Source organism: Lissotriton vulgaris, chromosome 1_1 (assembly GCF_964263255.1).
Source record: "Lissotriton vulgaris chromosome 1_1, aLisVul1.2, whole genome shotgun sequence".
Lineage (NCBI taxonomy): Eukaryota > Metazoa > Chordata > Amphibia > Caudata > Salamandridae > Lissotriton > Lissotriton vulgaris.
In genome coordinates, this window is record NC_141685.1 from 160,569,130 (window position 1) to 160,583,048 (window position 13,919).

At 49.0% G+C, this 13,919-nt stretch overlaps 1 protein-coding gene and 1 long non-coding RNA gene across 2 annotated transcripts in view; one reads left to right on the forward strand and one right to left on the reverse strand.

Annotated features, from left to right (window-relative positions):
* LOC147737962 (uncharacterized) overlaps nt 1-13,919 on the forward strand; it is a 435,987-nt gene that overhangs the window by 330,314 nt on the left and 91,754 nt on the right. The gene's annotated exons all lie outside the window — the stretch shown is intronic.
* The window catches only part of LOC147737965 (uncharacterized), a 64,934-nt gene that overhangs the window by 5,669 nt on the left and 45,346 nt on the right, over nt 1-13,919 (reverse strand). The window lies entirely within an intron of this gene.

The window sequence follows — 13,919 nt, forward strand, 5'->3', positions numbered from 1 at the left end:
GCATATGATGGTTGGAACTTGACCCGATACAAAAACAGCCTTACAGTTAGGGCTGGACGAAAAAGATCTCCACCCGTTTGGACTCTACCCCGTCGAGGCCATTACTGTTTGCAAGGGAATGGTCAGAATGTCAAAGCCCAATTAGGAAAGAGCACTTGTAACCATACTTATACTTTTTCATCTCAGACTTCTCCTCTGTTAATACCAGCTCAAGGTACATATTTTGTCTGTCATGATAGAGCCTACACATGGTTGCCGATCAATTTTTCGGGATCGTGTTATGTGGCTTTCCTCCCTCCTCCAACATCTACAGCCCCACACGGCAGGACAAGAGGGAGGGGACTTTATGAAAGGACTCCTCCCATTTTGGGGCCCTATGGCCAATAGCAGAGACATCAGACACCTTATTCGCGTTGTCGAGGCTACAGTAAACAATACGGTGGGGGCATTGAGTAACCTCACCGCTGAGCTTCAGGCGGACTTTCTCGTAACTTTACAGAACAGAATGGTGTTGGATGTTATTCTTGCAGATAGAGGCGGAGTATGCAAATTATTGGGCCTAGCTGTTGTATTTACATACCAGACAATGCCCCCTACAGTATACCAAGCCACTTTGTGAATAGGTCTGCTTTTCTCTGGAGACCTTGGTCTTGATCGAAGGCAGGCAGTCCTCCCAAGGTTCTGGAGGTCGCTGGGCTGCAAGACGAGTTGACGTTTGGTTCAGGATCATCCAGGGATGCAGACAGGCCAGTAGGGCTGGGACCATGTCCGGCTTTCGAGCTGGGTACTCGACAGAATCCGCGCTGCTTCTTGCCACTGAATCCATCAGGCAATTTGTGGATGCAGGTCAAACGATGGCCTTGATCCTGTTGGATCTAAGTGCCGCCTTTGACACTGTAGCCCATCACACATTGGTAGTGTCTGAGGAAGGGTGGGGTATCTGGCAATGCCCTGAATTGCCTACAATCTTTTCTGTCGGGTCACTGCTTCCAGGTGAGACCGGCAAACACTACTCCAGGGTCATCATGCTGAACCAGGGAGTGCTGCAGGGCTCGACCCTGAGCCAGACCCCGTTTAATCTCTATGTAGCTCCCGTAGCGGAGACTGCTGAGGGGTTCGGGATCAGGGTCGTATCCTATGCCGATTAATCGCACCTGGTGGTCTCCCTGACAGAGGCACAGGAGTTGGCTGCCTCCAACTTCATGGCATGCATGCAAGAATTGGCTGCATGGATAGCTAAGAACTGCCTGAAGTTGAATTGCAACAAGACAGAGGTGCTTGTGGTGGGTAAGGCCCCGACTGTGTTGTCATCGGCATGGTGGCCCCAGGACTTGGTGGGTCACCTACGCCCTGTGTGCAGGCAAAGAACTTGGGAGTTTGGTTAGATCCCAGTCTTTCCTAAGACTATCAAACAAGACGAGTGGCAGGCGCCTGTTTTGGGATCCTGAAGGTCCAGCGTTAAACCTTGGACCTACTCCCTGTGGCGTCTAGGAAGACTCTGGTTCATGCCCTGGTGATGTCGCGCCTGGACTATGGTAATGTCCTTTATCTAGGCGCAACAACCAAGTGTATGCTCCGTCTGCAGGGAGTGCAGAATGTGGCAGCCCGCCTTATTTTGAGGCGTCCGAGAAGGGCATCGGCTAGGGCAGCCTTGGCCGCGTTACACTGACTCCCAATTAAAGAAAGAGTCACTTTCAAGGCACTTTGTGTCTGTCATCGGATCCTGCAGGGAAGGGCCCCTCCGTCGCGGTCGGATCTCCTGACCCCCCTATGTCCCCACACGTCAGCTGAGGTCAGGTGGGGTAGGATTGGTGTGCGTACCTGCCATTAAGAAAGCCAGTAGTGTACTGCAAGTGTCAATGGAACAAGCTAAGAAAAAACGGTGCAAAAAACCACAATAAGTGTAAATAATGCATGAGTAGTGTACGGCCAGTGTCAATGGAACAAGCTAAGAAAAAACGGTGCAAAAAACCAAAATAAGTGTAAATAATGCACGAGTAGTGTACTGCCATTGTCAATGGAACAAGCTAAGAAAAAATGGTGCAGAAAACCACAATAAGTGTAAATAATGCACGAGTAGTGTACTGCCAGTGTCAATGGAACAAGCTAAGAAAAAACGGTGCAAAAAAACACAATAAGTGTAAATAATGCACGAGTAGTGTACTGCCAGTGTCAATGGAACAAGCTAAGAAAAACGGTGCAAAAAAGGCTGGCGACGAGTAGACGGACCACGTTGCGGGAATAGAGGCCAACGCTATCGGAAAGAGAACGAAGATTCAAGCAGCCAAGATCAAAGGCAATCAGACCGGGAATGTTCACGGCGGACAGAAGCGGACAACCTCGGCCACGGATAAAACGGGAAAGCGGGCTGATCAATAGACACCCAAACATAGATAACGCTGCAGACGCGCCGGCTTTGGACACTGGGCTGACGTGGGCTATGGAGGGAAGGGAAGGTCTGCGCTTCTCCATGGACTTTCTACCCCCTTCACGCAAGTACACTGTTCTGGGTTGGGATGAAGCCCTCTGCTGAGCTGGGGTGGCGGGCAGTTCAGAGTCCGTCGGGCAGGGAGGCAGGGTGGGAGGGTGGGACAAGGGATTGGGAAGTATGGGTTCCGAGTTTTTTTGTTCTAGTTTGTAACGGCAATGATAACATGGTGGAATATCCCCTGGCTGACAGGTTTCCACATAACATGGTTGGATTACGGCTCACGCTCATCAATTACCGCATCCATGGCGACACACACCCCAGTTGATTGTACCCAGGACACAGCCCCTGAAGCTGAGGTGACCCCCCTCACACTACTCACTTGGAATGTACACAGGCTAGGAGACAAGATTAAGAGAGGACTGGTGCTACAGGCCCTGAAACGTCAAGCTCCCACATTGGCACTCCTGCAGGAAACACACCTCACAGCCACGGCGTGTAAGGCATTAGATAGATGGGGGTATAAGATGGTGGTACACTCGGAGTTCTCGTCGGGCTCCAGGGGAACGGGTATCCTGGTGCGGAAAAACTCTTCCTTCGTAGTAATCCAAACAAGAAAAGACGATCAGGGGAGATTTGCAGCAATACAGGGTCAATGGGAAGGTAAGCTTATTAATGTGATATCAGTATACATCCCCCCGGCGCTCCACACAGTGGCATTCCCAGCTCTTAGTGAATTTCTGCTTACCCTGCCAGAAGGAGACCTTATTATCGGGGGGGAGTTTAATGCCACAATGGATGCTAACTTAGACAGATATCCAATGGTGACGCAGGCACCTGGAGTCTCTCGCTTGTAGAGTTTCGCAGAGGCACTGGGGCTGGTTGACATTTGGAGGCATACCCATCACAGAACGCGACAATACACGTTTAATTCAAATGTACATATCAGTCTATCTAGAATAGACTATTTTTTGACATCGGAACCAGTCTGCAGAACGTTGATGACATTACGATCAAACCCAGAGGTATATCAGACCACTCACCAGTAGTGTTAACCTTCTCCTACCACCACATGTCCCGTAAAATGCTTTACTCTATCTACCCCGGATACTTACAAGTCCCGAAAATTTTAAAAGAAATCCGCAAAGCCACGAAATACTTCTTTGCGGAAAACACTGCATCTGTTGGTTCCCCGTCAGTTTTATGGGAAGCTTACAAGACGGTCATTAGGGGGCAGGCAATAGTCTCCATTACGGGACACAAACGAGAAAAACAGAAAGAACTAATGGATCTAGAGCTAGAATTACACTCAATCGAAACAGACCACTCAACGGACCCCACACCTGACTCAACGCACACTCTGCACCTCAAACAACAACAGTATAGGGATCATCTGAAAAGAGAGACGGTGTCCAACCTCACAGCAAAGGTATATGATGTAGGGGACAAGGCAGGAAAGCTCCTGGCTTGGCTTGATAGGCGAGAGCGGGTCACTAAGGGAATAGCGCAACCACAGGCAGCAGAGGGACAGTTCACAACAGACCCACGGGCCATAATACTCACATTGGCAGGGCATTTCCGAGATGTTTATACATCGGCATCGGGCATGTCCGAGGCTGAGGCAGCGGCCTCCATAAAAGGTATAGAAATGCCCAAACTAACGCAGGAGGCTTCCTTGGAGCTAGAGGCGGATCTCACAGAGGACGAGTTGCAAGCCGCAACCCGCTCGCCGCAGTCGGGCAAAGCGCTGGTACCCAACGGGATCCCAATAGAATTATATAAACAGATGGCGGACACTATCAGTCCACACTTACTCAGAATGTACACCGACAGCTTAGATAGAGGCAAACTGCCGCTTGACCAGCGACTGGCCACAATAGTGGCCATCCCGAAACCCGGTAAACCTCCGTCCAAGTGTAACTCTTATCGCCCTGCTCAATGCAGAGGCAAAAATGTTTGCTAAAGTACTGGCAAACAGACTGATGGCACACTTCCCGCATTTAATTCACCCGGACCAATCAGGCCTCATGCCAAATAGAAACACTGCGCTAAACCTCAGACGCTTGCATGGAGCGATGGCTCAAGCACCAGCCCTGTCAGAGCCGGCGGTTGTCATATCCCTAGATGCGAGGATGGCTTTTGATATGGTGGAGTGGAGTTACCTTTTCACTGTCCTTCCTCATTTGGGATTTGTCCCTAAGTTTTGTGTGTGGATCCGCCTCCTGTACACCGGACCACTGGGGTATGTAACGGACAATGGGCACATATCGGACGCTATACCACTGGCAAGCGGAGACCTGCCGGAAGGAGACCTTATTATCGGGGGGATTTAATACCACAATGGATGCTAAGTTAGACAGATATCCGGTGAGGACGCAGGCACCTGGAGTTTCTCGCTTGCAGAGTTTCATGGAGGCACTGGGGCTGGTTGAATTTGGAGGCATACCCATCACACAACGCGACAATACACGTTTCATTCAAATGCACACAACAGTCTATCTAGAATAGACTATTTTTTGACATCGGAAACCAGTCTGCAGAACGTTGATGACATTACGATCAAACCCAGAGGTATATCAGACCACTCATCAGTAGTGTTAACCTACTCCTACCACCACATGTCCCGTAAGAGGCTTTACCCTATCTACCCCAGATACTTACAAGTCCCGTAAATTTGAAAAGAAATCCGCAAACCCTCAAAATACTTCTTTGCGGAAAACACTGCATCTGTTGGTTCCCCGTCAGTTTTATGGGAAGCTTACAAGACGGTCATTAGGGGGCAGGCAATAGTCTCCATTACGGGACACAAACGAGAAAAACAGAAAGAACTAATGGATCTAGAGCTAGAATTACACTCAGTCGAAACAGACCACTCGACGGACCCCACACCTGACTCAACGCACACTCTGCACCTCAAACAACAACAGTATAGGGATCATCTGAAAAGAGAGACGGTGTCCAACCTCACAGCAACCAGACATAAGGTATATGATGTAGGGGACAAAGCAGGAAAGCTCCTGGCTTGGCTTGATAGGCGAGAGCGGGTCACTAAGGGAATAGCGCAACTACAGGCAGTAGAGGGACAGTTCACAACAGACCCGCGGGCCTTAATACTCACATTGGCAGGGCATTTCCGAGATGTTTATACATCGGCATCGGGCATGTCCGAGGCTGAGGCAGCGGCCTCCATAAAAGGTATAGAAATGCCCAAACTAACGCAGGAGGCTTCCTTGGAGCTAGAGGCGGATCTCACAGAGGACGAGTTGCAAGCCGCAACCCGCTCGCCGCAGTCGGGCAAAGCGCTGGGACCCAACGGGATCCCGATAGAATTATATAAACAGATGGCGGACACTATCAGTCCACACTTACTCAGAATGTACACCGACAGCTTAGATAGAGGCAAACTGCCGCTTGACCAGCGACTAGCCACAATAGTGGCCATTCCGAAACCCGGTAAACCTCCGTCCAAGTGTAACTCTTATCGCCCTGCTCAATGCAGAGGCAAAAATGTTTGCTAAAGTACTGGCAAACAGACTGATGGCACACTTCCCGCATTTAATTCACCCGGACCAATCAGGCCTCATGCCAAATAGAAACACTGCGCTAAACCTCAGACGCTTGCATGGAGCGATGGCTCAAGCACCAGCCCTGTCAGAGCCGGCGGTTGTCATATCCCTAGATGCGAGGGTGGCTTTTGATATGGTGGAGTGGAGTTACCTTTTCACTGTCCTTCCTCATTTGGGATTTGTCCCTAAGTTTTGTGTGTGGATCCGCCTCCTGTACACCGGACCACTGGCGTATGTAACGGACAATGGGCACATATCGGACGCTATACCACTGGCGAGAGGAGACCTGCCGGAAGGAGACCTTATTATCGGGGGGATTTAATACCACAATGGATGCTAAGTTAGACAGATATCCGGTGAGGACGCAGGCACCTGGAGTCTCTCGCTTGCAGAGTTTCATGGAGGCACTGGGGCTGGTTGAATTTGGAGGCATACCCATCACACAACGCGACAATACACGTTTCATTCAAATGCACACAACAGTCTATCTAGAATAGACTATTTTTTGACATCGGAAACCAGTCTGCAGAACGTTGATGACATTACGATCAAACCCAGAGGTATATCAGACCACTCACCAGTAGTGTTAACCTACTCCTACCACCACATGTCCCGTAAGAGGCTTTACCCTATCTACCCCAGATACTTACAAGTCCCGTAAATTTGAAAAGAAATCCGCAAACCCTCAAAATACTTCTTTGCGGAAAACACTGCATCTGTTGGTTCCCCGTCAGTTTTATGGGAAGCTTACAAGACGGTCATTAGGGGGCAGGCAATAGTCTCCATTACGGGACACAAACGAGAAAAACAGAAAGAACTAATGGATCTAGAGCTCGAATTACACTCAGTCGAAACAGACCACTCGATGGACCCCACACCTGACTCAACGCACACTCTGCACCTCAAACAACAACAGTATAGGGATCATCTGAAAAGAGAGACGGTGTCCAACCTCACAGCAACCAGACATAAGGTATATGATGTAGGGGACAAAGCAGGAAAGCTCCTGGCTTGGCTTGATAGGCGAGAGCGGGTCATTAAGGGAATAGCGCAACTACAGGCAGCAGAGGGACAGTTCACAACAGACCCGCGGGCCTTAATACTCACATTGGCAGGGCATTTCCGAGATGTTTATACATCGGCATCGGGCATGTCCGAGGCTGAGGCAGCGGCCTCCATAAAAGGTATAGAAATGCCCAAACTAACGCAGGAGGCTTCCTTGGAGCTAGAGGCGGATCTCACAGAGGACGAGTTGCAAGCCGCAACCCGCTCGCCGCAGTCGGGCAAAGCGCTGGGACCCAACGGGATCCCGATAGAATTATATAAACAGATGGCGGACACTATCAGTCCACACTTACTCAGAATGTACACCGACAGCTTAGATAGAGGCAAACTGCCGCTTGACCAGCGACTAGCCACAATAGTGGCCATCCCGAAACCCGGTAAACCTCCGTCCAAGTGTAACTCTTATCGCCCTGCTCAATGCAGAGGCAAAAATGTTTGCTAAAGTACTGGCAAACAGACTGATGGCACACTTCCCGCATTTAATTCACCCGGACCAATCAGGCCTCATGCCAAATAGAAACACTGCGCTAAACCTCAGACGCTTGCATGGAGCGATGGCTCAAGCACCAGCCCTGTCAGAGCTGGCGGTTGTCATATCCATAGATGCGAGGATGGCTTTTGATATGTTGGAGTGGAGTTACCTTTTCACTGTCCTTCCTCATTTGGGATTCGTCCCTAAGTTTTGTGTGTGGATCCGCCTCCTGTACACCGGACCACTGGCGTATGTAACGGACAATGGGCACATATCGGACGCTATACCACTGGCAAGCGGAGACCTGCCGGAAGGAGACCTTATTATCGGGGGGATTTAATACCACAATGGATGCTAAGTTAGACAGATATCCGGTGAGGACGCAGGCACCTGGAGTCTCTCACTTGCAGAGTTTCATGGAGGCACTGGGGCTGGTTGAATTTGGAGGCATACCCATCACACAACGCGACAATACACGTTTCATTCAAATGCACACAACAGTCTATCTAGAATAGACTATTTTTTGACATCGGAAACCAGTCTGCAGAACGTTGATGACATTACGATCAAACCCAGAGGTATATCAGACCACTCACCAGTAGTGTTAACCTACTCCTACCACCACATGTCCCATAAGAGGCTTTACCCTATCTACCCCAGATACTTACAAGTCCCGTAAATTTGAAAAGAAATCCGCAAACCCTCAAAATACTTCTTTGCGGAAAACACTGCATCTGTTGGTTCCCCGTCAGTTTTATGGGAAGCTTACAAGACGGTCATTAGGGGGCAGGCAATAGTCTCCATTACGGGACACAAACGAGAAAAACAGAAAGAACTAATGGATCTAGAGCTAGAATTACACTCAGTCGAAACAGACCACTCGACGGACCCCACACCTGACTCAACGCACACTCTGCACCTCAAACAACAACAGTATAGGGATCATCTGAAAAGAGAGACGGTGTCCAACCTCACAGCAACCAGACATAAGGTATATGATGTAGGGGACAAAGCAGGAAAGCTCCTGGCTTGGCTTGATAGGCGAGAGCGTGTCACTAAGGGAATAGCGCAACTACAGGCAGCAGAGGGACAGTTCACAACAGACCCGCGGGCCTTAATACTCACATTGGCAGGGCATTTCCGAGATGTTTATACATCGGCATCGGGAATATCCGAGACTGAGACAGCGGCCTCCATAAAAGGTATAGAAATGCCCGAACTAACGCAGGAGGCTTCCTTGGAGCTAGAGGCGGATCTCACGGAGGACGAGTTGCAAGCCGCAACCCGCTCGCCGCAGTCGGGCAAAGCGCTGGGACCCAACGGGATCCCGATAGAATTATATAAACAGATGGCGGACACTATCAGTCCACACTTACTCAGAATGTACACCGACAGCTTAGATAGAGGCAAACTGCCGCTTGACCAGCGACTGGCCACAATAGTGGCCATCCCGAAACCCGGTAAACCTCCGTCCGAGTGTAACTCTTATCGCCCTGCTCAATGCAGAGGCAAAAATGTTTGCTAAAGTACTGGCAAACAGACTGATGGCACACTTCCCGCATTTAATTCACCCTGACCAATCAGGCCTCATGCCAAATAGAAACACTGCGCTAAACCTCAGACGCTTGCATGGAGCGATGGCTCAAGCACCAGCCCTGTCAGAGCCGGCGGTTGTCATATCCCTATATGCGAGGATGGCTTTTGATATGGTGGAGTGGAGTTACCTTTTCACTGTCCTTCCTCATTTGAGATTTGTCCATAAGTTTTGTGTGTGGATCCGCCTCCTGTACACCGGACCACTGGCGTATGTAACGGACAATGGGCACATATCGGACGCTATACCACTGGCAAGAGGAGACCTGCCGGAAGGAGACCTTATTATCGGGGGGATTTAATACCACAATGGATGCTAAGTTAGACAGATAGCCGGTGAGGACGCAGGCACCCGGAGTCTCTCGCTTGCAGAGTTTCATGGAGGCACTGGGGCTGATTGAATTTGGAGGCATACCCATCACACAACGCGACAATACACGTTTCATTCAAATGCACACAACAGTCTATCTAGAATAGACTATATTTTGACATCGGAAACCAATCTGCAGAACGTTGATGACATTACGATCAAACCCAGAGGTATATCAGACCACTCACCAGTAGTGTTAACCTACTCCTACCACCACATGTCCCGTAAGAGGCTTTACCCTATCTACCCCAGATACTTACAAGTCCCGTAAATTTGAAAAGAAATCCGCAAACCCTAAAAATACTTCTTTGCGGAAAACACTGCATCTGTTGGTTCCCCGTCAGTTTTATGGGAAGCTTACAAGACGGTCATTAGGGGGCAGGCAATAGTCTCCATTACGGGACACAAACGAGAAAAACAGAAAGAACTAATGGATCTAGAGCTAGAATTACACTCAGTCGAAACAGACCACTCGACGGACCCCACACCTGACTCAACGCACACTCTGCACCTCAAACAACAACAGTATAGGGATCATCTGAAAAGAGAGACGGTGTCCAACCTCACAGCAACCAGACATAAGGTATATGATGTGGGGGACAAGGCAGGAAAGCTCCTGGCTTGGCTTGATAGGCGAGAGCGGGTCACTAAGGGAATAGCGCAACTACAGGCAGCAGAGGGACAGTTCACAACAGACCCGCGGGCCTTAATACTCACATTGGCAGGGCATTTCCGAGATGTTTATACATCGGCATCGGGAATGTCCGAGGCTGAGGCAGCGGCCTCCATAAAAGGTATAGAAATGCCCAAACTAACGCAGGAGGCTTCCTTGGAGCTAGAGGCGGATCTCACAGAGGACGAGTTGCAAGCCGCAACCCGCTCGCCACAGTTGGGCAAAGCGCTGGGACCCAACGGGATCCCGATAGAAATATATAAACAGATGGCGGACACTATCAGTCCACACTTACTCAGAATGTACACCGACAGCTTAGATAGAGGCAAACTGCCGCTTGACCAGCAACTGGCCACAATAGTGGCCATCCCGAAACCCGGTAAACCTCCGTCCGAGTGTAACTCTTATCGCCCTGCTCAATGTAGAGGCAAAAATGTTTGCTAAAGTACTGGCAAACAGACTGATGGCACACTTCCCGCATTTAATTCACCCGGACCAATCAGGCCTCATGCCAAATAGAAACACTGCGCTAAACCTCAGACACTTGCATAGAGCACTGGCTCAGGCACCAGCCCTGTCAGAGCCGGCGGTTGTCATATCCCTAGATGCGAGGATGGCTTTTGATATGCTGGAGTTGGGTTACCTTTTCGCGGTCCTTCCTCATTTGGGATTTGTCCGTAAGTTTTGTGTGTGGATCCGCCTCCTGTACACCGGACCACTGGCGTATGTAACGGACAATGGGCACATATTGGACGCTATACCACTGGCGAGAGGGACGCGCCAGGGATGCCCCCTGTCGCCGCTCCTTTTCGCGTTAGTATTGGAACCCCTCGTGACGTGGATTAGAGTAGATCCATTACTAAGAGGTGTTCGGTGGGCGGAGGGGTGGGAAGACCGTCTTTCCCTCTATGCTGATGACATTCTGGTGTACCTAACAGACCCTGAAAACTCCATACCAGTGCTCCTTGAGACACGTGATAGTTTCGGAAAGATATCTGGGTACACTATCAATTGGTCTAAATCAATTCTATACGTGCTAAACGGTCCCGCACCACAGCTCCCTGTGAATTGCCCACTTGTAGTTTCACAGGACTCATTTAAATACTTAGGTATTCACATCACGGCAGACCCAGCGGATTTCTTTTCCAGAAACCTGGCACCCCCCCTGGAGCGCTTGAAGAGAGATGTGGTGCATTTGGAATCACTTCCCCTGACGGGGAAGGCAGCATTATTCAAGATGATGGCCTTGCCTCGGTTTTTATACGCCCTTGAAAACACGCCGTTTCCAGTACCACTTAAATACTTTAAACAAATAGCTGCGCAGGTATCCACACTACTTTGGGGCAACAGACTGGCGTAAATAGCCCAAGCAAAACTGAATCGAGGATGGTATGATGGAGGGATAGCGCTCCCCAACATCCAATTGTACTACTGGTCGGCACATCTCAAAGTTGTTAATCAATGGATACATGCCTCTCAGGCCGACCCAGCATACAGGGCTGATAGGGCTGATAGGGCTGAGTTGGGCACAGGAAATATGCTTGCGGTCTTATACAAGAAAGGACAAGCTGTGAAGCTGATGGGTCCAACAAAACACACAGCCATGCTATGGCACGCAGCGCAGACACGGCTGGGATGGAAGGGTGTTATTACCCTACTTACCCCACTCTGGGACACTAAGCAACTAGGGCACTTGAGAAATAGCAAGGGATTTGACCAATGGGACAATATAGGGGTTTCCACGGTGGGAGACTTGTGGAACAAAGGGAATGTAATACTATTTGACCAGATCAGGCAACAGCACGCCCTTGCTCCAACTGAGTCTTTCCGATATACACAAATACGACACGCACTATTGGCGGTACTGCCGCAGGATACTGAGGTCCCTGAAGCTTCCCCACTGGAAGACAGACTACTTACAGACCACATGCCAAAGCGCGCCACATCCTTCACTTATCGTAAACTAATCAATAACCTGCTGGACCCTACAAACTCACTAGGAGAAAGATGGGCGGTTGACGTGGGAGACATGGATGAAACAGAATGGCAGGAGGGCCTGGCCTCGCCCAAGGAAGTGGGTTAACCCTCACGGCTCAGACTTGTGCAACTTAAGATCTTACACCGCACATATCATACTAGAAGCACTCTATACAAAATGGGCAGGGCACAACATCCATATTGCCTTAGAGGGTGTGGGGAGGAGGGGTCCTTCTTCCCCACGCTATGGGACTGCTCAATGATGGCTGATTACTGGCGAAAGGTACTACGAAAGATATCACTGACAATGGGAGTGTCGCTTATACCCGAGCCGCGCAGATGCCTGTTAAACATGTGGGAACCCAATGATCTTATGCGTCCTGGGCAAAAGTGGGTCACGCTGGGACTGCCATCGCTGGCGACCTGGTGTAGAGATATGGACCTTACTATGTTGACTGAGAGAACAGTTTACATAAACCGGAAATGCCCCCGGAAATGGACCAAAATATGGGCAGCATGGAGTACATACCGGGGGGACATATGTGAGCCGATACCTGATTTTGATGAGGACAGTTCCGATGACAAATTCGGGGATGTGTAAGGGAACTGTGCCGAGTAGACTGCCTAATGTTTCAATTGCTGTCAGCCAGTTTAATGTAGGATTTAACGAGGATTTGTTTAAATGGTTATGTAAGCTAACTGTAACATGTGATTATATGCATTCTGATATTCTTGCCGATGTTTTGAATGAAAACAATAAAAATAGATTTACAAAAAAAAAAAAACTAGCACGATCATTCGTGCTTCCTCTAGGTCCTGAATATCCTGAACGAGTTGTCATTTGTCCCCGTTCACGTGGACACTGCTGAGCACGCAGTACTGGACAATCAGAAATCCAATGTCCAATTTTCTTTCAATATGCACACTGGTCAACAGACAAATTCGAACGAGTATAGGAAGGAAAAGACGAACCACAAGATCCACGTCCACCTATATCATTACCTCTAGATGGCGGACCATAAGCCTGAGCCAACATAACCTTCGTTTTTAACTCTTTAGTCTTTTTATCCTCATTACCCTTCGCTTCTAATTCCTGGTGTTCAATATACTGCGCCTTAGTCAAAAGAGAAACCGGAGAAGATGTAGTCCATGAACTCTCACTGGCCTTTAGGCGACTAGTTATTCCTGGCAACAGATTTGCGACATATTTATCGTCAAACAGATGCCTACCCGTGTCATCTGTCAATGGCTGGCCACTAAAGTCGTGGAATGCCTCCTCAAAGCGTGTAAAGAAATCTGAAACTGAATTATCTGCCTTTTGCTTACACAACGTGTTACATTCTTTAGCATATTTCTTTTATGTTCATAAACATCTTGCCAAGTGACATCATGATGTTCCTGAGCTGCCTGTCCGTGCACCATGTTTATATTCCAATGACATTCTGTATTCTGGAATGGTGGTTTAGAGATAGAGTGCCAGTTGCATTTGGAGCTTGAAGCATTGAGGCTACTAATGCTGTGCTGGACAATAAACTACAACTTAATTTATTTGATTCCTGGATTGATTTCAACAATTTTGGCGACGAGGGAGAAGAACCAAGGTACACTCCAATCATTTGATCAGCACAGGTACGGAATGTGTTTCAAAAATATTCATGCTTAATTATTTTTGTGCATGGATAGCACCAGCGGCAGTTGTATTATATTTCATTAATTGTGCACTGATGGCACCTGCTGCTGTATTCTAACAAGAATTTGGATTAATTGAGAAGATT